The sequence below is a fragment of the Scyliorhinus torazame genome, chromosome 3 (genome assembly GCF_047496885.1).
Source record: "Scyliorhinus torazame isolate Kashiwa2021f chromosome 3, sScyTor2.1, whole genome shotgun sequence".
Lineage (NCBI taxonomy): Eukaryota > Metazoa > Chordata > Chondrichthyes > Carcharhiniformes > Scyliorhinidae > Scyliorhinus > Scyliorhinus torazame.
In genome coordinates, this window is record NC_092709.1 from 279,468,429 (window position 1) to 279,495,153 (window position 26,725).

The window sequence follows — 26,725 nt, forward strand, 5'->3', positions numbered from 1 at the left end:
AAAAAACCCAAATTCTCTTGAAAAGAATTTTATGAAAAAAAAGTGGTAAAGGAGAGAAGAGAGGGGAAAAGAAAAAAGGGGGGAGGGGGGGGAAAAAGGGAGCCAAAGCAGAGGGAGAAGAGGCACCAAAAGCAGACGGGACAATGTGCGAGCCCGTTCAGACGAGCTAATCAGGGCACAAAGCGGCGGAACGGAAAGAACTGGGCAGACAGGAGCATTTTCCCCCTGGGCCGGGGGGAACTGGAAGGCAGCCTTTGCCGAGGCGCTGAGGGAACATCAGCAGGAAAACAAGGCAGAGGCTAGGGCAGACATAGAGGCCGCAGTGCAGCAATGGCCAAGGCCCTGGCGGAGGTGCAGCACACCCTGGCAGAGCAGAGGAGGAACTGGAAGCCCAAGAGGCGACCATTAAGGAGTTGGAGAAAGCCGCGACTGACATGAGCGACCGGATCACGGCCCTGGAGAAGGAGGTGGCGAGACTGGGCACAACACAGGGGAGCCTGAAGGGCAGAGTGGACGATCAGGAAAACCGCTCGAGAAGGCAAAATGTCAGGAGAGTGGACCTACCAGAGGGGATCGAGGGTAGAAATCCCACAGCATACATGGCCAAGATGCTGGGCAACTTAGTGAGGAGGAAAACTTTCCCCAACCCACCAGAAATGGACAGAGCACACCGGTCGCTGCGCCCAAAGCCCAAGGCAGGGGACCACCCGAGGGCAGTTACAGCTAAGCTGCACCGGCACCAAGACAGGGAAACAATCCTGCGCTGGGCCAGGAATAACAGAACCTGCAAATGGGAAAGACACTTCATTAGAATTAATAGGACATTGAGGCAGACCTAGTCAGGAGACGGGCCGAATTCAAGATTGCGAAAGCAGCTCTTCACAAGAACGAAGTGCGTTTTGGTCTGCCCACCCAGTACGGTCTCTGGGCGAAGTGAGACCCCACAGTGCAGGAAACTACCCACGTGGCGACACACAGGCGACCATGTCGGGTGCCCCCTGGACAAAGGGAAACCCTCCGCGGAGCGCAGGGACCCGACCGCATGGAGAGAGCAGTGACAGCGACCAGCCCCTAACAAAGGGAAACCCCGAAGGGCAGGGGCGCGTTCACCAGGTAAGTATGGTTAATCCCACAGGAATGAGGAGACAGAAGCCCCCCACCAGGATAGTCACCTGGAACGCAAGGGAACTCAACGGCCCAGTGAAGAGATCCAGAGTCCTCACCCACCTAAGAAATATGAGGGTCGACACAGTCTTCCTCCAAGAGACACACCTGAGAGAGTAGGACCGACTGCAGGTAAGAAAGGGCTGGGTGGGACAAATCTACCATTCCTGCTATGGGACAAGGGCCAGAGGGGGTGGCAATACTGATCAGCAAGAGGACGATGTTTAGGGCAACAAATACGGTTACGGACCAGGGCATCGGTACGTCATGGTCAGCGGGGCCCTGGATGGGGCACCGGTAGTACTAGTTAACGTGTATGCATCCAACTGGGACGACACGAGCTTCATCAAGAAGACCATGGCAGAAATCCCTGACATAGCGACGCACCGACTAATCATGGGGGGGGGGGGGGGGACACGACACTTCAACTGTGTACAGGATCCAACGACAGACAGATCAAACCCCAAAATGGGGAAAACCTCAATCATGGCAAGGGAACTCAGTCACTTTATGGAACTGATGGGAGCGGTGGACCCCTGGAGGTTCGCTCACCCAGGGGAGAAGGAGTTCTCTTTCTTCTCCCCAGTACACAACGCATACACCAGAATTGACGTCTTTATGGTGGGAAAAATGGTGCTTCAGAGGATAGACAAAGTGAAATATTACGCAATTGTGATATCAGACCACGCTCCACATTACATGGACATGAGGCTGGAGACGGGCAGGGCCCAACGCCCCACATGGAGATTGGACATTGCCCTACTAGCTGACAAGGCCTTCAACGAAAAGATATCGCGGGCCATGGCAGAGTACACGGAGAACAACCAGAACGGGGAGGTCTCACCCTCCACGCTCTGGGAAGTGCTAAAGGCCGTACTAGGAGGGGAAATCATCGCTTTCAAAGCGCGAAGAGATAGGGAGGAAAGGGCGGCTAGGCAGCAGCTGGTCGACTCCATACTGGAGGTAGATTGTAAATACTCCGAGGCTCCGACCGTAGAGCTCCTGGCTGAGAGGAAAGAGCTACAAAGGAACTTTGATCTGCTCTCCACCAGGAAAGCAGTGCACTAACTCCGCCAGGCATGTGGGACCCTATACACGGAGACAAAGCCAGCCGCCAGCAGAGAAATTACACAAATCAGGGATACCAGAGGCACATTAGAAACAGAAACAGAAAAGATCAACAAAACCTTCAAGGCCTTCTACCCAGGGCTGGACACCTCAGAGCCCCCAATGGGGGAGTCCGGGATGAAACGGTCCCTTGATGGACTGGACATTCCAGTCGTGTGGGGAGGGCAGACAATGAGCGTGGAAGCACCACTAGCACTGGGAGAGATCATGGACAGCATTAGCTCCATGCAGGCGGGGAAGGCGCTGGGACCAGACAGGTTCCCAACGGACTTCTACAAAAAATTTGCAACAGCACTGGCCCCGCACCTGCGGGAGATGTTCACAGACTCGCTAGCTAGGGGCACACTGCCGCCCATGCTAGCACAGGCCTCAATCTCGCAGATACCTAAGAAAGACAAAGACCCAACGGAATGTGGGCCATACAGACCCATCTCACTGCTGAATGCAGATGCCAAATGCTGGCCAAAATCCTAGCCAAAAGGTTAGACGACTGTGTAGCAGAGGTGGTCGCAGAGGACCAGACGGGCTTTGTCAAAGGTAGACAGCTTACCTCGAACATCAGGCGCCTGCTGAACGTGATAATGACTCCCTTCGGGGAGAGAACACCAGAGGTGATCGTCTCCCTAGACACAGAAAAGGCCTTCGACAAAGTCGAATGGAAATACCTCAGAGATACTGGAGCGGTTCGGGCTTGGAACAGGGTTCACCTCCTGGGTAAAGCTCCTATACAACGCTCCCATGACGAGCGTAGGGACCAACAACACCAACTCCCGAAACTTCCAGCTGCACAGGGGCACCAGACAAGGATGCCCACTGTCCCCGCTGCTGTTTGCTCTAGCGATCGAACCACTAGTAATCACGCTCAGAGCAGCAAAAAGCTGGAGGGGGATCCGAAGGGGCGGCAGACAGCACAGAGTCTCCCTCCATGCAGATGACCTGCTCTTCTACATTTCAGACCCACAAAGCAGCATGGATGGAATCATCGCGCTCCTGAAAGAGTTTGGTGCCTTCTCGGGTGACAAACTCAACATGAGCAAAAGCGAGATCTTCCCGGTACACCCACAAGTATGGGGGGCAGCATTAACGGGGCTGCCGTTTAAACAAGCCCGACACAAATTCCGCTACCTGGGGATCCAAATAGCCCATAACTGGAAAGGGATCCACAAATGGAACCTCACCAGTCTGACGGAGGAAGTAAAATAGGACCTGCAAAGATGGAACACACTCCCACTCTCCCTCGCGGGGAGAGTCCAGATGATCAAAATGAACGTACTGCCCAGGTACCTCTTCCTACTTAGATCCATTCCGATTTACATCCCCAAGGCCTTTTTCAAAGCACTGGGCGGCGACGGCCGAGCGAATAAGGGGATGGATCAAGGAGCCAGAAGCCGAGTGGGTGCGCACGGAAGAGGCCTCCTGCATGGGGACCTCCCTCCGGGCCCTCGCCACGGCAGCACTCCCATCCCCACCCAAAAAACATTCCAGCAGCCCGGTGGTGATAGCCACCTTCCAATCCTGGAACCAATTACAGCAGCAATTTGGCCTGACCAAAATGTCGGACAAAGCTCCAATCTGCAACAACCAGCGGTTCACACCAGCAGCACTGACTGATGCCACCTTCAAAAGATGGGGACAGGATGGAGGGACACTGACAGTCAGGGACCTAGACACAGACGGCAGGATCGCAACACTGGACGAACTGACAGAGAAATTCCAGCTAGCCAGGGGGAACGACCTAAGGTATCTACAACTCCAAAACTTCCTACAAAAGAAGACAATGAATGAAATGAAATGAAAATCACTTATTGTCACAAGTAGTCTTCAAATGAAGTTACTGTGAAAAGCCCCTAGTCGCCACATTCCGGCGCCTATTCGGGGAGGCTGTTACGGGCTGTCAAGGGCGTACCCACAACCGCCACGACAGACATTACTGGAAGAGTTACTGGACGCAAGCCTCTAGATAAAAGAAACTGTAGCGACATGTATGACCGACTAGTAGAGAGCCGACACCATACTGGACGCAACAAGAAGGAAATGGGAGGAGGACCTGGGGATTGAAATAGGGTGGGGACTCTGGAACGAAGCACTGCACAGGGTCAACACCACCTCCACGTGCACAAGGCTCAACCTGACGCAGCTAAAAGTGGTACATAGAGCCAACTTAACAAGAATCCGTATGAGTAGGTTCTTCCCGGAGGTGGAGGATAGATGTGAATGGTGTCAAGGAGGCCCGGCCAACCATGCCCATATGTTCTGGTCTTTCATAGAATTTACAGTGCAGAAGGCTTGCGGGGTACTGGACAGCCTTCTTCGAGGCAATGTCCAAAGAGGTGGGGATGAGAGTGGAGCCATACCCGAAAGTGACGGTCTTCGGGGTTTCAGACCAGTCAGATCTATTCCTGGGGATTAAGGCAGACGCCCTTGCCTTCCTGATTGCCCGCCGTAGAAACCTGTTCGGCTGGTGGTCAGCAAGCACCACCCAAAGCGGCAGACTGGCTGTCCGACCTCTCGGAATCTCTCCAAATGGAGAAAATCAAATTCGCCATCCGAGGGTCAGACAACGGCTTCCACAGAACCCAATTGTTCCAGGACCTGTTTGTGGCCAACGAACAAGCAGAAGAATAGCCAGGTAGCCAAGAATCAGGGGAAAGTAGCCAAAGCATGAGAGGGAGAGATAGACTGGGAGAGGGGGTGGAACAGCTAAACCCAAGAGGAAAGAACGGCGAACCACAGGAGGGCGGGGGGGGGGGGGGGGAGAGAAAGAGGGAAGGGACCGGGAACAAGAGAGGAGAACCAGGGAGGTTGTGTGTGTGTGTGTGTGTGTGTGTGTGGGTGGGGGGGGGGGGGGCGGGCAGGGAAATGACAACCGGAAGGAGGGCACGGGATACGATAACAAACATGGCATCTCCAGGAACAGAGAACAAGGAGAACATAGGCGAAAGACAGGAGGAACGGTTGAAGCGGAGGTGAGCACGAGACGACAACAGCAGCGAGATCTGTCCGGGAGAAGCAAGTGACAACACCAATACCAAACCCATTTGAGTATTGCCCACTGTAATTTTTTTCCCCAAACCCAAAATGTATATTTACCTCCCCAGTCTCCACCCCCCTCCCTCCCCCTACAAACAATCGCCTACTTATGTGTTGTAAATTATTTTGCCAGTTGTACAGAGTTGCTGCTGCTGAGCTGGTGCACAATACACAATACCCGACTAGTAATTCTATTTTATTTTTTATTGTTACTTTTTTTTTTTGGTATGTTTGGGTGTGTGTGTATATATATATATATATATATATATATATATATATATATATATATAGATATGTTATCCTATTATTTTTATATTGCCTTCTCCTTCCCCCCCCTCCCCCATTCTCTGACTGATCCAGTCTGGAAAAAGAGGCATAGTTCTATCCTGTTTTTACGTTTGCAGAAATATTTGTTCTGTACCATTTGTATTTTGAAAATCTGTTGCATTATCTATAAAATTTACAAAATCTTAATTTTTTTCAGAAAAAGGGCAATTTCGAGATGGACAATAAGTACGAGACCCACATGCCACGAATAAATGAATAGAAAGAATAAATGAATAGAATTTTTTTCAAACTTATGGCAATCTGAAAACGTGTATGTATATATACATAGATGTACACACGTGTTAATAATCACATACGGTATTATAAATGGATCTGTGAACAAACCAAAGATCCCGGCTGTGATGTAATCAAAGACATGACAAAGACACATCCGAGTTGGTTGGGAATTAAATTCCTATTTCTCCCAAACTGACACGACCATAGTGGATGGACAATGGCCCCGAATGCAATCAGAGCCCTCCCCCGTTCAATGTGTAAATGTCTATAAAAGCTTTGGGTACTTGCGCGAATTAATCATCCAGAGGCCCCCATCACATCGGCATCCCAGCTGTGACCCAGCCCAACATCCTCCAGTGACCACAGAGAGTCGGCAGAATGTCGCATCATGGGCGGGGGGGTTTAGGCCCCGAGTGACACTATCCATCACCTACCTGACAACCGGATCTCTCCTCCTCAGCTCCACTGTTTCTGCTCTCCGCCTCAGCTCCACTGCTCCTTCTCTCCTACCGGGGGCCCGGTTCGGCTCCGCCCCCACTCCGCCCTGATTGGCGGCCGTCCTCCCGCCCCTCGCGATCCGATTGGTCGACTCCACTGACAATCAAAGCGCCTCCGCCTCGCGCCTGCGCGGCCACCGGTGTCCCGCCCCTTCTCCCCGCCGATTGGTGAACGGTCACGTCGATGACCGGTAAACAGCTCCCTCTCTCCCCCCCCCCCCCCCACCTTGGATTTGGCACGTGAGCCTCCAGAGTACATCAAACCCATTCATTCAAGTACATGGCTTTCTGAGGGGTTGGGGTAGGGGTGTAATTCACCTCCTTTAATCATCAGCTCTCCTACTGCACGGGAATGAGCAATGAGCCCACCCGTTCGGCACGCGACATCAGTGCGCACGCGCGACGATAACAACGTCAACGTGAACCCCACCCTCAGACAGAAGGTGCATTGTACCAATGTAAACACATGCAATCGCCAGCTCCAGCCTTCTGTACAACTAAGCAATGGCTTTTAAAGTTGGAGGCTGGGTCTCCTCGGGGGAAAAAACTCCATGCCACCTACTGCCCTTGCCCTCCCATCTCCAGCTTCCCGCTCCATGCCACCGACTGCCCTTGCCCTCCCATCTCCAGCCTCCCTTTCCGCTCCAAAGTCCTTGAACATGTTGTCACCCTTCACTGTAGCACAGTGGGTAGCACTGTTGCTTCACAGTTCCAGGGTCCCAGGTTTGATTCAGGCTTGGGTCACTGGCTGTGCGGAGTCTGCACATCCTCCCCGTGTGTGCGTGGGTTTCCTCCGGGTGCTCCGGTTTCCTCCCACAATCCAAAGATGTGCCGATTAGGTGGATTGGCCGTGATAAATTGCCCTTAGTGTCCAAAATTGCCCTTAGTGTTGGGTGCGGTTACTGGGTTATGGGGATAGGGTGGAGGTATGGACCTTGGATAGGGTTCTCTTTCCAAGAGCCGGTGCAGACTCGATGGGCCGAATGGCCTCCTGCACTGTAAATTCTATGAAATTATATTCGTACAATTATGATGCCATTAGACGTGACTTGGGGGGGATAAGGTGGAGAAGTAGGCTGCAAGTGTTGGGCACACTGGATAAGTGGGGCTTGTTCAAGGATCAGCTACTGCGTGTTCTTGATAAGTATGTACCGGTCAGACAGGGAGGAAGGCGTCGAGCGAGGGAACCGTGGTTTACCAGGGAAGTGGAATCTCTTGTTAAGAGGAAGAAGAAGGCCTATGTGAAGATGAAGTGTGAAGTTTCGGTTGGGGCGATGGATAGTTACAAGGTAGCGAGGAAGGATCTAAAGAGAGAGCTAAGACGAGCAAGGAGGGGACATGAGAAGTATTTGGCAGGAAGGATCAAGGAAAACCCAAAAGCTTTCTATAGGTATGTCAGGAATAAGCGAATGACTAGGGAAAGAGTAGGACCAGTCAAGGACAGGGATGGGAAATTGTGTGTGGAGTCTGAAGAGATAGGCGAGATACTAAATGAATATTTTTCGTCAGTATTCACTCAGGAAAAAGATAATGTTGTGGAGGAGAATGCTGAGCCCCAGGCTAATAGAATAGATGGCATTGAGGTACGTAGGGAAGAGGTGTTGGCAATTCTGGACAGGCTGAAAATAGATAAGTCCCCGGGACCTGATGGGATTTATCCTAGGATTCTATGGGAGGCCAGGGAAGAGATTGCTGGACCTTTGGCTTTGATTTTTATGTCATCATTGGCTACAGGAATAGTGCCAAAGGACTGGAGGACAGCAAATGTGGTCCCTTTGTTCAAAAAGGGGAGCAGAGACAACCCCGGCAACTATAGGCCGGTGAGCCTCACGTCTGTAGTGGGTAAAGTCTTGGAGGGGATTATAAGGGACAAGATTTATAATCATCTAGATAGGAATAATATGATCAGGGATAGTCAGCATGGCTTTGTGAAGGGTAGGTCATGCCTCACAAACCTTATTGAGTTCTTTGAGAAGGTGACTGAACAGGTAGACGAGGGTAGAGCAGTTGATGTGGTGTATATGGATTTCAGCAAAGCGTTTGATAAGGTTCCCCACGGTAGGCTATTGCAAAAAATACGGAGGCTGGGGATTGAGGGTGATTTAGAGATGTGGATCAGAAATTGGCTAGCTGAAAGAAGACAGAGGGTGGTGGTTGATGGGAAATGTTCAGAATGGAGTACAGTCACAAGTGGAGTACCACAAGGATCTGTTCTGGGGCCGTTGCTGTTTGTCATTTTTATCAATGACCTAGAGGAAGGCGCAGAAGGGTGGGTGAGTAAATTTGCAGACGATACTAAAGTCGGTGGTGTTGTCGATAGTGTGGAAGGATGTAGCAGGTTACAGAGGGATATAGATAAGCTGCAGAGCTGGGCTGAGAGGTGGCAAATGGAGTTTAATGTAGAGAAGTGTGAGGTGATTCACTTTGGAAGGAATAACAGGAATGCGGAATATTTGGCTAATGGTAAAGTTCTTGAAAGTGTGGCTGAGCAGAGGGATCTAGGTGTCCATGTACATAGATCCCTGAAAGTTGCCACCCAGGTTGATAGGGTTGTGAAGAAGGCCTATGGAGTGTTGGCCTTTATTGGTAGAGGGATTGAGTTCCGGAGTCGGGAGGTCATGTTGCAGCTGTACAGAACTCTGGTCCGGCCGCATTTGGAGTATTGCGTACAGTTCTGGTCACCGCATTATAGGAAGGACGTGGAGGCTTTGGAGCGGGTGCAGAGGAGATTTACCAGGATGTTGCCTGGTATGGAGGGAAAATCTTATGAGGAAAGGCTGACGGACTTGAGGTTGTTTTCGTTGGAGAGAAGAAGGTTAAGAGGAGACTTAATAGAGGCATACAAAATGATCAGGGGGTTGGATAGGGTGGACAGTGAGAGCCTTCTCCCGCGGATGGATATGGCTGGCACGAGGGGACATAACTTTAAACTGAGGGGTAATAGATATAGGACAGAGGTCAGAGGTAGGTTCTTTACGCAAAGAGTAGTGAGGCCGTGGAATGCCCTACCTGCTACAGTAGTGAACTCGCCAACATTGAGGGCATTTAAAAGTTTATTGGATAAACATATGGATGATAATGGCATAGTGTAGGTTAGATGGCTTTTGTTTCGGTGCAACATCGTGGGCCGAAGGGCCTGTACTGCGCTGTATTGTTCTATGTTCTATGTATATACTGCACTGCATACAAGGGTATTACAGTAATGCCTCTACTACAGGTACGGGGGTTAATCCCTGCCTGCTGGCTCTGCCCAGTAGGCAGAGTATAAATGTGTGCTCTCCGAACTGCAGCCATTTCGGCAGCAGCTGTAGGAGGCCACACATCTCTGTAATAAAGCCTCGATTACCCTACTCTCATCTCATAATTGATAGTGCATCAATTTATTACAATAAGATTTTACAAAGATGGATCTCCGCATCAAGCCGGATCGCCTGCAGCTGCATCCTCAAGCAATGCCAAAAAGGACTTCGCACATTGGCTAGCTTGCTTTGAAGCATACACTGATCTGCGACAGACCCAATCCCAGAAGCACAGAAGCTCCAGATTCTGTACACGCCGCTGAGTTCTGATGTCTTTCGCCTCATCCAGGGCACGCCTACCTACACAGAGGTTTTGGCGCTACTGAAGGAGAACTACGCTCAGCAGACCAACAAGATCTACGCCAGGCACCTCCTGTCCACACGGCACCAACTTCCCGGTGAGTCTGTGGAAGATTTCTGGCGTGCCCTGCTCGTCCTGGTGAGAGACTGTGATTGCCAGGCTGTTTCGGACGCTGAACATTCTAACCTGCTAATGAGAGACGCGTTCATTACGGGTATAGGGTCGACCTATATCCACCAGCACCTCCATGGCGATCCAGGGGTACTGCATCGCCACCCTCACCATCCAGGGCGTAGAGTTCAGCGGCTTCCGGCTCTACGACCTCCCCAACCTCTGCGCTGCCTTGCTACTCGGCCTGGACTTCCAGTGCAACCTCCAGAGCCTAACTGAAATTTGGCGGGCCCCTACCACCCCTTACTGTATGCGGCCTCACGACCCTTAAGGTCGACCTGCCTTCTCTGTTTGCAAACCTCACCCCGGATTGCAAACCCGTCGCTACTAGGAGCAGACGGTACAGCGCCCAGGACAGGATCTTCATCAGGTCTGAGGTCTAGCGGCTGCTCGGGAAGGTATCATCTAGGCCAGCAACAGCCCCTGGAGAGCCCAAGTGGTAGTGGTGAAAACGGGGGAGAAAAACAGGATGGTCTTTGACTACAGACAGACCATCAATTAGTACACGCAGCTCGACGCATACCCCCTCCACGCATATCTGATATGGTCAATCAAATTGCACAGTACCGGATCGTCTCGACAGTGGACCTGAAATCTGCCTACCACCAGCTCCCCATTCAAGGCGGACTGCCCGTATACCGCGTTTGAAGCGGACGGCCGCCTTTACCATTTCCTTCGGATTCCCTTCGGCGTCACTAACAGGATCTCGGTCTTCCAACAGGAGATGGACCAAATAGTTGACCGGTATGGACTGCGGGCCACTTTCCCGTACCTGGATAACGTCAACATCTGCGGCCACGACCAGCAGGACCACGACACTAACCTTTCCAAATTTCTCCACACAGCCAAACTACTCAACCTAACTTACAACAAGGAGAAGTGTGTGTTCAGCATGGACCAATTAGCCATCCTCAGCTATGTGGTTCAGAACGGAGTTCTAGGGCCCAACCCCGATCGCATGTGCCCCCTCATTGATCTCCCCCTTCCCCACTGCCCCAAAGCCCTCAAATGATGCCTGGGGTTCTTTTCGTACTACGCCCAGTGGGTCCCTAACAATGCGGACAAGGCCCGCCCACTCATCCACTCCACCGGTTTCCCACTGACGGCCGAGGCTCACCAGGCCTTCAACCGTATCAAGGCCGACATCGCCAAGGCCGCGATGCACGCGGTCGACGAGTCGCTCCCCTTCCAAGTCGAAGGCGATGCATCAGATGTCGCTCTGGCCGTTACAGGCAGGCCCTTGGCATTCTTTTTCCGCACACTCCATGCCTCCGAAATTCGGCACTCCTCCGTCAAAAAGGAGGCCTAAGCTATCGTTGAGGCTGTGTGGCACTGGAGGCATTACCTGGCCGGCAGGAGATTCACTCTCTTCACAGACCAACGGTCGGTTGCCTTCATGTTTAACAACGCACAGCGGGGTAAGATCAAAAATGATAAGATCTTGCGGTGGAGGATTGAGCTCTCCACCTTTAATTACGAGATTTTGTATTACCCCGGTAAGCTCAACGAGCCCCCCAATGCCCTGTCCCGAGGCACATGTGCCAGCGCACAAGTGGACTGACTCTGGACCCTGCACAATGATCTCTGTCACCCGCTTTTATTACTTCATTAAGGGCCGCAATCTGCCCTACGCCATCGAGGAAGTCAGGGCTGTCACCAGAGACTGCCAGGTCTGCGCGGAGTGTAAAGCGCACTTCTACCGGCCAGACCGTGCGCGCCTGGTGAAGGCCTCCCACCCCTTTGAATGCCTCAGCGTGGACTTCAAAGGGCCCCTCTCCTCCACCGACCGCAACACTTATTTTCTCAATGTGGTCGTCGAATATTCCAGATTCCCCTTCGCCATCCCATGCCCCGATATGACGTCTGCTACCACCATCAAAGCCCTCAACACCATCTTCGCTCTGTTCGGTTTCCCCGCCTAACGTCCATAGCGACTGGGGATCCTAATTTATGAGCGATGAGCTGTGCCAGTACCTGTTCAACAGGGGCATTGACTCGAGCAGGATGACCAGCTACAACCCCCGGGGAAACGGGCAGGTAAAGCAGGAGAATGGGACGGTCTGGAAGCCCGTCCAGCTGGCCCTACGGTCCAGAAATCTCTCGGCCTCCCACTGGCAGGAGGTCCTCCCCGACGCACTCCTGTGCACGGCGATTCCTCCATTTGGGCACTCCTGTGCACGGCGACTAACGAAACCCCCCATGAACATCTCTTTGCCTTCCCCAGGAAGTCCACCTCCGGGGTTTCGCTCCCAACGTGGCTGGCATCTCCAGGACCCGTTCTTCTCCGCAAGCACGTGTGGCTCCACAAGGTGGACCTGTTGGTTGAGAGGGTACAGCAACTCCACGCAAACCCGCAGTACGCCTACATAGCATACCCCGACGGCCGCCAAGACACAGGGACCTGGCACCAGCTGAGTCCCCCCCCCCTCTGCCCCTCTCCCTTCCCCCAGCGCACCCCACCACAGCCCCCGCTCCAGGACAATCCGTCCTCCCCTTGGTCCCACCCGGGGATGAAGAGGATGTTGACACGGTCCCGGAGTCACCGACGACCGAGCCGACGTCTGACTCGCCACCAGCACTGCGGCGTTCTCAACGACGGATCAAGGCGCCCGACCGTGTAAATTTGTAACCTTCTCTGAAATTTTAATGACAACCTGTATGTAAATAGTTTTCCACCACCCCCGCTGGACTCATTTTTAACAGGGGGTGAATGTGGTAGTCACCACTGTTGTATTATATTGTATATACTGCACTGCAAATGAGGGTATTACGGTAAAGCACCTGTCTCTGTATAATAAAGCCTCGATTACTCTCTACTCTCGTCCTGTCGTAATTGATAGTGCATCAGGTCACTCTGTGTGGAGTTTGCACGTTCTCCCCGTGTCTGCGTGTTTCCTCTGGATGCTCCGCTTTCCTCCCACAAGTCCCGAAAGACGTGCTGTTAGGTAATTTGGACATTCTGAATTTTCCCTCAGTATACCCAAATGTGGCAACTAGGGGCACAGTTACTTCATTGCAGTGTTAATGTAATCCTACTTGTGACAATAAAGATTATTATTATTTCTCAGAAGTCTATTTTGACCTTCCTACCAGTTTTTCACTACCACACAACCAAAACAACTCTTACCAAAGTCACAAATAACATCCTAATCAATTGTGACATCGGTAAACTCACTTGCTCTCCTCAGACTGGCTACAACTTAGCACCATTCTCTTCCAACACTGCTCTATGCGGTGGGATTGTACGTTTCATGTTCCATTCTTACCTGTTTAATCTTAACTCGAGGTTACGCCCAAAGGAACATGTGACTTACAAGCAGGAGTAGGCCACTTAGCCCTCGGTTGCCTGTTATATCCTCCGATAAGATTATGGCTGATCTGGTTGTGGTCTAAACTCCACCTTCCTTTTTTTCCCTGCACTCTCTTGTCTGACAAAAATCTATCTAACACAACCTTAAATTAATTCACTGAACCAGCTTTCACAGACCAACAATCCTCAGAGAAACAACATTCTACTCATATTCGTCACAAATGGGAAACTTCTGATTCTTAAATTGCATCCGCCAGTTCTAGTCTTTCCAACAAGAGAAAATATATCTGGGTATCTGCCACATCAGTTCCTCTCCAGTTAGAGGCCCAGCATGTTCAACCTTTCAGAAGACAAGCCTTCTTCTTGGAAATTAGAGGTGAATCATTTCCAAACTGCTTCTAACACAATTGTATTGTTTTTCAAATAAGGAGACCAAATCTATGCATAGTATTCCAGATGTGATCTCACCAAGTCCCTGTACATGTGTATTATAACGTCTATGTTTATAAAAATAAAATACCGCAGATACTGGAGATCTGAAATGAAAACAAAGTGCTGTAAAAGTTCAGCTGGTCTGGCAGCATCTCTGGAGAAACAGTTTTAATCCAATATGGCTTGTGGAACTGGGATATCTACTTTTATATTTATACGACGGCACAGTAGCGCAGTGGTTAGCACTGTTGCTTTAGAGCGCTGGGGTCCCAGTTTCAATTCCTGGCTTCAGTCACTATTTGCTTGTTCGGTGTATTGGGCATTCTGAATTCTCCCTGTGTACCTGGACAGGCACTGTAGTGTGGCGACTAGGGGATTTTCACAGTAACTTCATTGCAATGTTAATGTAAGCCTACTTGTGACACTAACATGGGCAGCACGGTAGCACAGTGGGTAGCACTGTTGCTTCACAGCTTCAGGGTCCCAGGTTCGATTCCCAGCTTGGGTCACTGTCTGTGTGGAGTCTGCACGTTCTCCCCGTGTCTGCGTGGGTTTCCTATGGGTGCTCCGGTTTCCTCCCACAAGACATGCTGTTAGGTAATTTGGACATTCTGAATTCTCCGTGTACCCGAGCAGGCGCCAGAATGTGGCGACTAGGAGCTTTTCACAGTAACGTCATTGCAGTTTTAATGTTAATGTAAGCCTACTGTGACAATAAAGATCATTATTATTAGACTAAAATTCACACTGTTCTCTCTGCTTACATATATTGTGCTGGTGATCTACAGCAGTTTCCAATTAATAATTTACTACCCTTCAAATAGGTTCATTAGATGCTGCTGCTCTATTCATTGGGTGCGATTTAATGAAGAAAAGAGAGTTCCCTTGTGGGCGGCTTGAACGGGGTGGCTCCTGAATGACCCAACATACGAATGGGACTCCCGCAAAGGGCGCACGCCTTCATTTCTTGTACTAAGGGCTCTGCTCATCAGTGCAGGAAAAGATCATAAGACCATAAGACATAGGAGCAGAATTAGGCCACTTGGCCCATTGAGTCTGCTCCGCCATTTAATCATGGCTGATATTTTCTCATTCCCATTCTCCTGCCTTCTCCCCATGAACCTTGAATCCGTTATTTATCAAGAACCTATCTATCTACTAGATCAGGCCGTCATTTCTGTCAATCCCCCAATGCGATCCCTGGAACCCCCCCATTGTACCTGTTAGGCGGTCCTCCAGCTCCCCGGAACCCGGGCAGCGCACCCTGGACCTGGGCAAAATGTCATTTTGGCACTGCCAGCCTGGCACCAAGGTGGCACTGCCAGGGTGCCAGTACCAAGGTGCCCAGGTGGGACCAGGAGTGCTAGGGTGTCACCATGCCCAGAGGCTGACCACCCAGGGGCCTATGATCGCCTGGGAGACTCCCCCGCCCTATACTGCCATTCCACCTGGTCCCCATTTGTGGAGAGTGCAGTGCTAAAGGGGGCGCGCCAGCTGGGATCTCCTCAGTGAGGGGATTCAATCCCGGGTGCTGGTTCGACCATAACTGCACACATAAATATGCAAATTTACGTTGTGGGCAGGATCCAGATTGCAATGTCTCGTGAGATCCTGTTAGATCTCGCGAGGCGTGGTGATCCTGGTAAATATCACAAGAGGCTTCTCTCAAGATTTACCAGCCATGTCGCATTGCGAGTCTGGCACGACGTGGCCGTTAGATCCTGCCCATAAACTCTAAAGGTGCATTGCAATGTTCCTCATCATGAACTGTGGTTGGTCCTCTTACATCGAAGTCGCAAGGTTCTGGTATAAGTCCCAATTCAGGGACATGCTGCTCCTTTTAGGAGTAAATAAATGGGTTAAACTGTGAAACTGCAGCAACAGCTCATCACATGATACATCATAACGTTCCGATGCCTCCATCTTCTAATTAAACATGAAGAACCCATATACATATTTCACACAATGAAAGAATACTCAGACACACATAATAAAAACCACTATTGTAGGTGGGCACAACATGAACCAAGCACAGGCTGAGGAATTGTCGAGAATAAGTTGGAGTCAATATCATTTCATTTGTAATTTAAACTCATTACAATTTACTTAAAACTTGCTGTATGCATTTTTACACATTTTTGTTGCATTTAAAAACCATTAACAGCAGCAACCTGAACTTTTGAAACATTTTAACAGGATGACAAGATTGGTTTCTTTTTCTTTCCCCTCAATCCTGCAAAGTAAATGTTATCCTGCTGTCTCACTTAGCCTCTCTTGATAACACTGGTACAACTGTTGAGTCCCTGGTGCCGGATGAACTCGACGTCCAGCTATTTAAATGATCCACTGGCTCATTTAAATATGTAGATCTGGATCTCGCCCAGTGATATCCAGATCGTGCTGGGCAGAGCGAGTCAGATTATTTGCGACCGAACCAACAGGGATCCCAATTTCAGGCTATCACGCGATTCACCTGTTATGCCCGGATACCCGCCGGATGCAACGGAGGCGCTGATTCACACCACCAATTTAGTAAATACGTTACATCTGAATAACTTGACCTGTGTTCTTAGAATTTCTCCTTCCTCAGATTCCATCTGCCTCACTATGTATCTAAGATTTTCACCCTCAATTCTCCCAGTGCATGACCCCATAAGTACCATCCTTGGGGTCTTGTCCTTCAAGCTAGAATATCATTCCTCAAACGTTCTTTGCAAGATCTCTATTATACTTTTTCCTGTGTTGCTGGTTCCTAAGACCATAAGACATAGGAGTGGAAGTAAGGCAATTCGGCCCATCGAGTCCACTCCACCATTCAATCATGGCTGATTTCAACTCCATTTACTCTCTCCATAGCCCTTAATTCCTTGAGAAATCAAGAATTTATCAACTTTTGTCTTAAAGACACTCAACGTCACGGCCTCCACCGCCCTCTGTGGCAATGAATTCCACAGACCCACCACTCTCTGGCTGAAGAAATTTCTCATCTCTGTTCTAAAGTGACTCCCTTTTATTCTAATGCTGTGCCCCCGGGTCCTAGTCTCCCCTGCTAATGGAAACAACTTCCCTACATCCACCCTATCTAAGCCATTCATTATCTTGTAAGTTTCTATTAGATCTCCCCTCAACCTCCTAAACTCCAATGAATATAATCCCAGGATCATCAGACGTTCATTGTATGTTAGGCCTACCATTCCTGGGATCATCCGTGTGAATCTCCGCTGGACCCGCTCCAGTGTCAGTATGTCCTTCCTGAGGTGTGGGGCCCAAAATTGCTCACAGTATTCTAAATGGGGCCTAACTAATGCTTTATAAAGCTTCAGAAGTACACTCTCCTAAACTAAATCTTTCTGCAGCCTCCCCACCTCCTCCATACTACCTGCCCCTCCACCTATCTTTGTATCATCGGCAAACTTAGCCAGAATGCCCCCAGTCCCGTCATCTAGATCGTTAATATATAAAGAGAACAGCTGTGGCCCCAACACTGAACCCTGCGGGACACCACTCGTCACCGGTTGCCATTCCGGAAAAGAACCTTTTATCCCAACTCTCTGCCTTCTGACTGACAGCCAATCGTCAATCCATGTTAGTACCTTGCCTCGAATACCATGGGCCTTTATTTTACTCAGCAGTCTCCCGTGAGGCACCTTATCAAAGGCTTTTTGGAAGTCAAGATAGATAACATCCATTGGCTCTCCTTGGTCTAACCTATTTGTTATCTCTTCAAAGAACTCTAACAGGTTTGTCAGGCACGACCTCCCCATACTAAATCCATGCTGACTTGTCCTAATCCGACACTGCACTTCCAAGAATTTAGAAATCTCATCCTTTTTTTTTAATTAAATATTTTATTGAAAATTTTTGGTCAACCAACACAGTACATTGTGCATCCTTTACACAATATTATAACAACACAAATAACAATGACCTATTTTATAAACAAAAAAAACAAAAAAATGAATAAATAATAAATAACAAAAATGAAAACTAGCCCTAATTGGCAACTGCCTTGTCACAGGTAACACTCTCCAAAAATATAATTTAACAGTCCAATATATAATTATCTGTAGCAACGACCTATACATACTATACAGTATATATTAACAACCCTGAGAGTCCTTCTGGTTCCTCCTCCCCGCCCCCCCCCCCCCCCCCCCCCCCCGATCTTGGGCTGCTGCTGCTGCCTTCTTTTTCCCATTCCGTCTATCTTTCTGCGAGGTATTCGACGAACGGTTGCCACTGCCTGGTGAACCCTTGAGCCGACCCCCTTAGGACGAACTTAATCCGCTCTAGCTTTATAAACCCCGCCATGTCATTTATCCAGGTCTCCACCCCCGGGAGCTTGGCTTCTTTCCACATTAGCAATATCCTGCGCCGGGCTACTAGGGACGCAAAGGCCAAAACATCGGCCTCTCTCGCCTCCTGCACTCCCGGCTCTTGTGCAACCCCAAATATAGCCAACCACCAGCTTGGTTCAACCCGGACTCCTACTACTTTTGAAAGCACCTTTGTCACCCCCATCCAAAACTTCTGTAGTGCCGGGCATGACCAAAACATATGGGTATGATTCGCTGGGCTTCTCGAGCACCTCGCACACCTATCCTCCACCCCAAAAAATTTACTGAGCCGTGCTCCAGTCCTATGTGCCCTGTGTTATACCTTAAACTGAATCAGGCTTAGCCTGGCACACGAGGACGACGAGTTTACCCTGCTTAGGGCATCTGCCCACAGCCCCTCCTCGATCTCCTCCCCCAGCTCTTCTTCCCATTTCCCTTTTAGTTCATCTACCATAGTCTCCCCTTCGTCCCTCATTTCCCTATATATATCTGACACCTTACCATCCCCCACCCATGGCTTTGAGATCATTCTGTCCTGCACCTCTTGTGTCGGGAGCTGCGGGAATTCCCTCACCTGTTGCCTCGCAAAAGCCCTCAGTTGCATATACCTGAATGCATTCCCTTGGGGCAACCCATATTTCTCGGTCAGCGCTCCCAGACTCGCGAACTTCCCATCCACAAACATATCTTTCAGTTGCGTTATTCCTGCTCTTTGCCACATTCCATATCCCCCATCCATTCCCCCCGGGGCAAACCTATGATTGTTTCTTATCGGGGACCCCCCCAAGGCTCCAGTCTTTCCCCTATGCCGTCTCCACTGTCCCCATATCTTCAGAGTAGCCACCACCACCGGGCTTGTGGTGTAGTTCCTCGGTGAGAACGGCAATGGGGCTGTCACCATAGCCTGTAGGCTAGTCCCCCTACAGGACGCCCTCTCTAATCTCTTCCACGCCGCTCCCTCCTCCTCTCCCATCCACTTACTCACCATTGAAATATTAGCGGCCCAATAATACTCACTTAGGCTCGGTAGTGCCAGCCCCCCCCTATCCCTGCTACGCTGTAAGAATCCCTTCCTCACTCTCGGGGTCTTCCCGGCCCACACAAAACCCATGATGCTCTTTTCAATCCTTTTAAAAAAGGCCTTCGTGATCACCACCGGGAGGCACTGAAACACAAAGAGGAATCTCGGGAGGACCACCATCTTAACCGCCTGCACCCTCCCTGCCAGTGACAGGGATACCATATCCCATCTCTTGAAATCCTCCTCCATCTGTTCCACCAACCGCGTTAAATTTAACCTATGCAATGTGCCCCAATTCTTAGCTATCTGGATCCCCAGGTAACGAAAGTCCCTTGTTACCTTCCTCAACGGTAGGTCCTCTATTTCTCTACTCTGCTCCCCTGGATGCACCACAAACAACTCACTTTTCCCCATGTTCAATTTATACCCTGAAAAATCCCCAAACTCCCCAAGTATCCGCATTATTTCTGGCATCCCCTCCGCCGGGTCCGCCACGTATAGTAGCAAATCGTCCGCATACAAAGATACCCGGTGTTCTTCTCCTCCCCTAAGTACTCCCCTCCACTTCTTGGAACCCCTCAACGCTATCGCCAGGGGCTCAATCGCCAGTGCAAACAATAATGGGGACAGAGGGCATCCCTGCCTTGTCCCTCTATGGAGCCGAAAATATGCAGATCCCCGTCCATTCGTGACCACGCTCGCCACTGGGGCCCTATACAACAGCTGCACCCATCTAACATACCCCTCTCCAAAACCAAATCTCCTCAACACCTCCCACAAATAATCCCACTCCACTCTATCAAATGCTTTCTCGGCATCCATCGCCACTACTATCTCCGTTTCTCCCTCTGGTGGGGCCATCATCATTACCCCTAACAACCTCCGTATATTCGTGTTCAGCTGTCTCCCCTTCACAAACCCAGTTTGGTCCTCGTGGACCACCCCCGGGACACATTCCTCTATTCTCATTGCCATTACCTTGGCCAGGACCTTGGCATCTACATTTAGGAGGGAAATAGGTCTATAGGACCCGCATTGTAGCGGGTCCTTTTCCTTCTTTAAGAGAAGCGATATCGTTGCTTCTGACATAGTCGGGGGCAGTTGTCCCCTTTCCTTTGCCTCATTAAAGGTCCTTGTCAGTACCGGGGCGAGCAAGTCCACATGTTTTCTATAGAATTCGACTGGGAATCCATCCGGTCCCGGGGCCTTTCCCGCCTGCATGCTCCTAATTCCTTTCACCACTTCTTCTACCTCGATCTGTGCTCCCAGTCCCACCCTTTCCTGCTCTTCCACCTTGGGAAATTCCAGCCGATCCAAGAAGCCCATCATTCTCTCCCTCCCATCCGGGGGTTGAGCTTCATATAATTTTTTATAAAATGTCTTGAACACTCCATTCACTCTCTCCGCTCCCCGCTCCATCTCTCCTTCCTCATCCCTCACTCCCCCTATTTCCCTCGCTGCTCCCCTTTTCCTCAATTGGTGTGCCAGCAACCTGCTCGCCTTCTCCCCATATTCGTACTGTACACCCTGTGCCTTCCTCCATTGTGCCTCTGCAGTGCCTGTAGTCAGCAAGTCAAATTCTACATGTAGCCTTTGCCTTTCCCTGTACAGTCCCTCCTCCGGTGCTTCCGCATATTGTCTGTCCACCCTCAAAAGTTCTTGCAGCAACCGCTCCCGTTCCTTACTCTCCTGCTTCCCTTTATGTGCCCTTATTGATATCAGCTCCCCTCTAACCACCGCCTTCAACGCCTCCCAGACCACTCCCCCCTGGACCACCCCATTATCATTGAGTTCCAAGTACTTTTCAATGCACCCCCTCACCCTTAGACACACCCCCTCATCTGCCATTAGTCCCATGTCCATTCTCCAGGGTGGGCACCCTCCTGTTTCCTCCCCTATCTCCAAGTCCACCCAGTGTGGAGCGTGATCCGAAATGGCTATAGCCGTATACTCCGTTCCCCTCACCTTCGGGATCAATGCCCTACCCAGCACAAAAAAGTCTATTCGCGAGTAGACTTTATGGACATAGGAGAAAAACAAGAACTCCTTACTCCTAGGTCTGCTAAATCTCCACGGGTCTACACCTCCCATCTGCTCCATAAAATCTTTAAGTACCTTGGCTGCTGCCGGCCTCCTTCCAGTCCTGGACTTCGATCTATCCAGCTCTGGTTCCAACACCGTATTAAAATCTCCCCCCATTATCAGCTTTCCCATCTCTAGGTCCGGAATGCGTCCTAGCATCCGCCTCATAAAATTGGCATCATCCCAGTTCGGGGCATATACGTTTACCAAAACCACCGTCTCCCCCTGTAGTTTGCCACTCACCATCACGTATCTGCCCCCGTTATCCGCCACTATAGTCTTTGCCTCGAACATTACCCGCTTCCCCACTAATATAGCCACCCCCCTGTTTTTCGCATCTAGCCCCGAATGGAACACCTGCCCCACCCATCCTTTGCGTAGCCTAACCTGGTCTATCAGTTTCAGGTGCGTTTCCTGTAACATAACCACATCTGCCTTAAGTTTCTTAAGGTGTGCGAGTACCCGTGCCCTCTTTATCGGCCCGTTCAGCCCTCTCACGTTCCACGTGATCAGCCGAGTTGGGGGGCTTCCTACCCCCCCCCCCCTTGTCGATTAGCCATCACTTTTATCCAGCTCCTCACCCGGTTCCCACGCAGCTGTATCTCCCCCAGGCGGTGCCCCCCCGCCCATCCTCTCCCATACCAGCTCCCCACTCTCCCCAGCAGCAGCAACCCAGTAATTCCCCCCTCCCACCCCCCCCCCGCTAGATCCCCCGCTAGCGTAATTACTCCCCCCATGTTGCTCCCAGAAGTCAGCAAACTCTGGCTGACCTCCGCTTCCCCCCGTGACCTCGGCTCGCACCGTGCGACCCCCTCCTTCCTGCTTCTCTTTTCCCGCCATGATTATCATAGCGCGGGAACCAAGCCCGCGCTTCTCCCTTGGCCCCGCCCCCAATGGCCAACGCCCCATCTCCTCCACCTCCCCTCCTCCCCCCGTCACCACCTGTGGGAGAGAGAAAAGTTACCACATCGCAGGATTAGTACATAAAACCCCTCTTTGCCCCTCACATTCGCCCCACCACTTTGTTCGAACGTTCTTTTTAATAACCCATACATTCCAGTTTTTCTTCCACAATAAAAGTCCACGCTTCATCCGCCGTCTCAAAGTAGTGGTGCCTCCCTCGATATGTGACCCACAGTCTTGCCAGTTGCAGCATTCCAAATTTTATCTTCTTTTTATGAAGCACCGCCTTGGCCCGATTAAAGCTCGCCCTCCTTCTCGCCACCTCCGCACTCCAGTCTTGATAAACGCGGATCACCGCGTTCTCCCATTTACTGCTCCGAGTTTTCTTCGCCCATCTAAGGACCATTTCTCTATCCTTAAAACGGAGGAATCTCACCACTATGGCTCTGGGAATTTCTGCTGCTCTCGGTCCTCGCGCCATCACTCGGTATGCTCCCTCCACTTTCAACGGACCCGCCGGGGCCTCCGCTCCCATTAACGAGTGCAGCATCATGCTCACATATGCCCCGACGTCCGCTCCCTCCACACCTTCAGGAAGACAAAGAATCCTCAGGTTGTTCCTCCTTGCGTTGTTTTCCAGTGCCTCCAACCTTTCCACACATCGTTTCTGATGTGCCTCCTGCGTCTCCGCCTTCACCACCAGGCCCTGTATGTCGTCCTCATTCTCGGCTGCCTTTGCCTTCACGACCCGAAGCTCCCGCTCCTGGGTCTTTTGTTCCTCCTTTAGCCCTTCGATCGCCTGTAGTATCGGGGCCAACAGCTCTTTCTTCATTTCCTTTTTGATCTCTTCCACACAGCATTTCAAGAACTCTTGTTGTTCAGGGCCCCATGTTAAACTGCCACCTTCCGACGCCATCTTGGTTTTTGCTTGCCTTCCTTGCCGCTGTTCTAAAGGATCCACTGCAATCTGGCCACTCTCTCCTCCTTTTTCCATCCGTATCCAGGGGGGATTCCCTTCTGGTTTGCCGCACAGTGTTTTTAGCCGTCAAAATTGCCGTTGGGGCTCCTATCAAGAGCCCAAAAGTCCGTTTCACAGGGAGCTGCCGAAACGTGCGACTCAGCTGGTCATCGCCGCACCCGGAAGTCAAAATCTCATCCTTAACAATGGATTCTAGAATCTTGCCAACAACCGAGGTTAGGCTAATTGGCCTATAATTTTCCATCTTTTTCCTTGTTCCATTCTTGAACAGGGGGGTTACAACAGCGATTTTCCAATCCTCTGGGACTTTCCCTGACTCAAGTGACTTTTGAAAGATCATAACTAACGCCTCCACTACTTATTCAGCTATCTCCTTTAGAACTCTAGGATGTAGCCCATCTGGGCCCGGGGATTTATCAATTTTTAGACCTCTTAGTTTCTCTAGCACTTTCTCCTTTGTGATGGCTACCATATTCAACTCTGCCCCCTGACTCTCCGGAATTGTTGGGATATTACTCATGTCTTCTACTGTGAAGACTGACGCAAAGTACTTATTCAGTTCCTCAGCTATTTCCTTGTCTCCCATCACAAAATTACCAGCGTCATTTTGGAGCGGCCCAATGTCAACTTTTGCCTCCCGTTTGTTTTTAATGTATTTAAAGAAACTTTTACTATCATTCCTAATGTTACTGGCTAGCCTACCTTCAAATTTGACCCTCTCTTTCCTTATTTCTCTCTTTGTTATCCTCTGTTTGTTTTTGTAGTCTTCCCAATCTTCTGACTTCCCACTACTCTTTGCCACATTATAGGCTTTCTCTTTTGCTTTGATGCATTCCCTAACTTCCTTTGTCAGCTATGGCTGCCTAATCCCCCCTCTGATAACCTTTCTTTTCTTTGGGATGAACCTCTGTACTGTGTCCTCAATTACTCCCAGAAACTCCTGCCATTGCTGTTCTACTGTCTTTCCCACTAGGCTCTGCTCCCAGTCGATTTTCGTCAGTTCCTCCCTCATGCCCCTGTAGTTACCTTTACTTAACTGTAACACCTTTACATCTGATTCTACCTTCTTTCTTTCAAATTGGAGATTGAATTCGACCATATTATGATCACTGCCTCCTAAGTGCTCCTTTACTTTAAGACCTTTAATCAAGTCTGGCTCATTACATAACACTAAGTCCAGAATGGCCTGTTCCCTCGTGGGCTCCATCACAAGCTGTTCCAAAAAGCCCTCCTGTAAGCATTCAATGAATTCCCTTTCCTTGGGTCCACTGGCAGCATTATTTACCCAGTCCACCTGCATATTGAAGTCCCCCATGATCACTGTGACCTTGCCTTTCTGACATGCACTTTCTATTTCGTGGTGCATTTTGTGCCCCCGATCCTGACCACTGTTAGGAGGCCTATACATAACTCCCATTATGATTTTTTTGCCTTTGTGGTTCCTCAACTCTACCCACACAGACTCCACATCATCTGACCCTATGTTGTTTAGTGCTATTGATTTAATTTCATTCCTAATTAACAAGGCAACCCCGCCCCCTCTGCCCACCTCTCTGTCTTTTCGATAGGTTGTGAATCCCTGGATGTTTAAATGCCAGTCCTGAACCCCCTGCAACCATGTCTCTGTGATGCCTACCACATCATACCTGCCAGTCACAATCTGGGCCACAAGCTCATCTACCTTGTTCCGTACACTGCGCGCATTTAAATATAGCACCTTTAATTCTCTATTGACGGTCCCTTTTTGTTTTCTTAGTGTGGTGGACCTTGGTTTACTGAGCCTTTCCATACACTGTGTCATATTTTGTGGGATGGGGACAATCGTAACCACTCTTGAGTTTTGTCTGTTCGTGTTTTTTTGTATTCCTAAGCAGCTACGCTTCCCACTGATTACTTCACCTCTTGGTTCCCTGACTTTCCCTTCCCCCCCAATCTTTAGTTTAAAGTCTTATTGACCACCCTATTTACTTTTTTCGCCAGAACACTGGTCCCAGCTCAGTTCAGGTGGAGACCATCCCAACGGTATAGGACCCCTTGTCCCAAAACTGATGCCAGTGTCCCATGAAAAGGAACTCCTCATTCCCACACCACACGTGTTAACTTCCCTTATTCTTGCCTCCCTATGCCAATTTGCACGTGGCTCGGGCAGTAATCCGGAGATTATGACCCTTGAGGACCTAGGTCCTGTTGAGTTTCCTTCAGTTCTAAATTGTTTCAACCCTTGCAGAGAGAATGCCTTTTATAGGCCCAGTTTCTGACTGTTAACTACATACTGTTACTATTCCAAGAGTTTGCTTTGTGATAACTAGGGGCACTATCTAACCAAATGGGAACAGAGTGCCATAGCAAGTGCGTTTAGTCACGTGTTTCCTAGCGCTCCCAGTGCCGAGAAACACCCCGTTATCTAACACCCATCCTGTGAGACACAGGGCCTCAGAAGGCAGCACGCGCCCGAGGCCACCCTCAGCACTGTTTCTGCACTGAGGAGCTCCACTCGCTGGAACTCCACAATGCAGCAAGACATTAGGATGCCATTTTGGGGGGGGGGGGGGGGGGGGGGGGGGAATTTTTTTATTCAAAACAAATTTGTAACATTTACAGAGAGCAAAAAGGCCCTATACAAAGAGCCTTAACATATGACAGCGAACAGTGGGAAAGAATACACATGTTAATAAGGCACTTCCCCTATCAGCTCTGTTTGCCCATACCACACGTGTTCAACTAAACTAATGTGGCTCTAACCCTCCCCCCCCCCCCCCACCTCGGGTGCTGCTGCTGTCGGTTTCCTGCGCTGCTCCGAGAGTCTGCAAGCGACTTTCTCCCCCGGGGGATCCCTGGTCACCCCCCCCTTGCCCACTTAAGTCTCCTCTGCTCTACTTCTCAGCTGCGCCCCCACCCCCCCCCCCGAGGCCCGACCTGCCAGGTCAGCCCTGCGCTTGGCCCTAGCCCGCCCCTCCTCCTACTCTCCCTGGTGCCCCCTGACCTACGCTAGCTACGCTGACCCCTGACCTTGGCGCCTGACTGTCTCCCGCCCGAGCCCTCCCCCCACCCCCCACCCACCAAGGACCCATTAACTTGATTGTATCTTCCCGTGCCGTTTCAAGTCCCTTAACCAGCCCCTGACCCTCCCCCTATCAGAGGCCCCAATCTCCCGCCGAAAGATACCAAGTGCAGGGCCCCCTCCCTCATTGCAATCTCCCAAAAACACCCTAAGCAGTGCGCCCTCCAGCCCCCGCTCTCTGTCCAGACTGAAAACAATCTTGGATAAAACATTACAGTACAGGATAATTTAACAAACCGCCGCCACACAAAAGCTCGGAGTGCCCAGAGTCCTTTAGTTCAAGTCCAGCTTCTTCTTTTAATAAAAGTCCACTCCTAGTCAGGGCAAGTTAGGTTAACAGACCGCCGCCACTGTACAACACTGGAAAAATTAAGTGCCCGTTAGTTCAAGTCCAGCTTCTTATCTTTAATAAAGGCCCAAACTTGTTTTGGTGTCTGAAAGTAGTA

General features: G+C 50.4%; 1 protein-coding gene across 5 annotated transcripts in view; it reads right to left on the reverse strand.

Annotated features, from left to right (window-relative positions):
• The window catches only part of tmem267 (transmembrane protein 267), a 32,510-nt gene extending 26,017 nt beyond the window's left edge, over window positions 1-6,493 (reverse strand). Inside the window, exon 1 of one of the 5 annotated variants that reach the window (XM_072497300.1) lies at window positions 6,321-6,493. The gene's annotated coding sequence lies outside the window, so the exon portion shown is untranslated. Of the gene's footprint in view, window positions 1-5,994; window positions 6,110-6,170; window positions 6,300-6,320 lie in introns of those variants that run through there. The other 4 variants (XM_072497301.1, XM_072497302.1, XM_072497303.1 and 1 more) reach the window with 4 other exon arrangements.
• Between the last annotated feature and the right edge of the window lie 20,232 nt (window positions 6,494-26,725).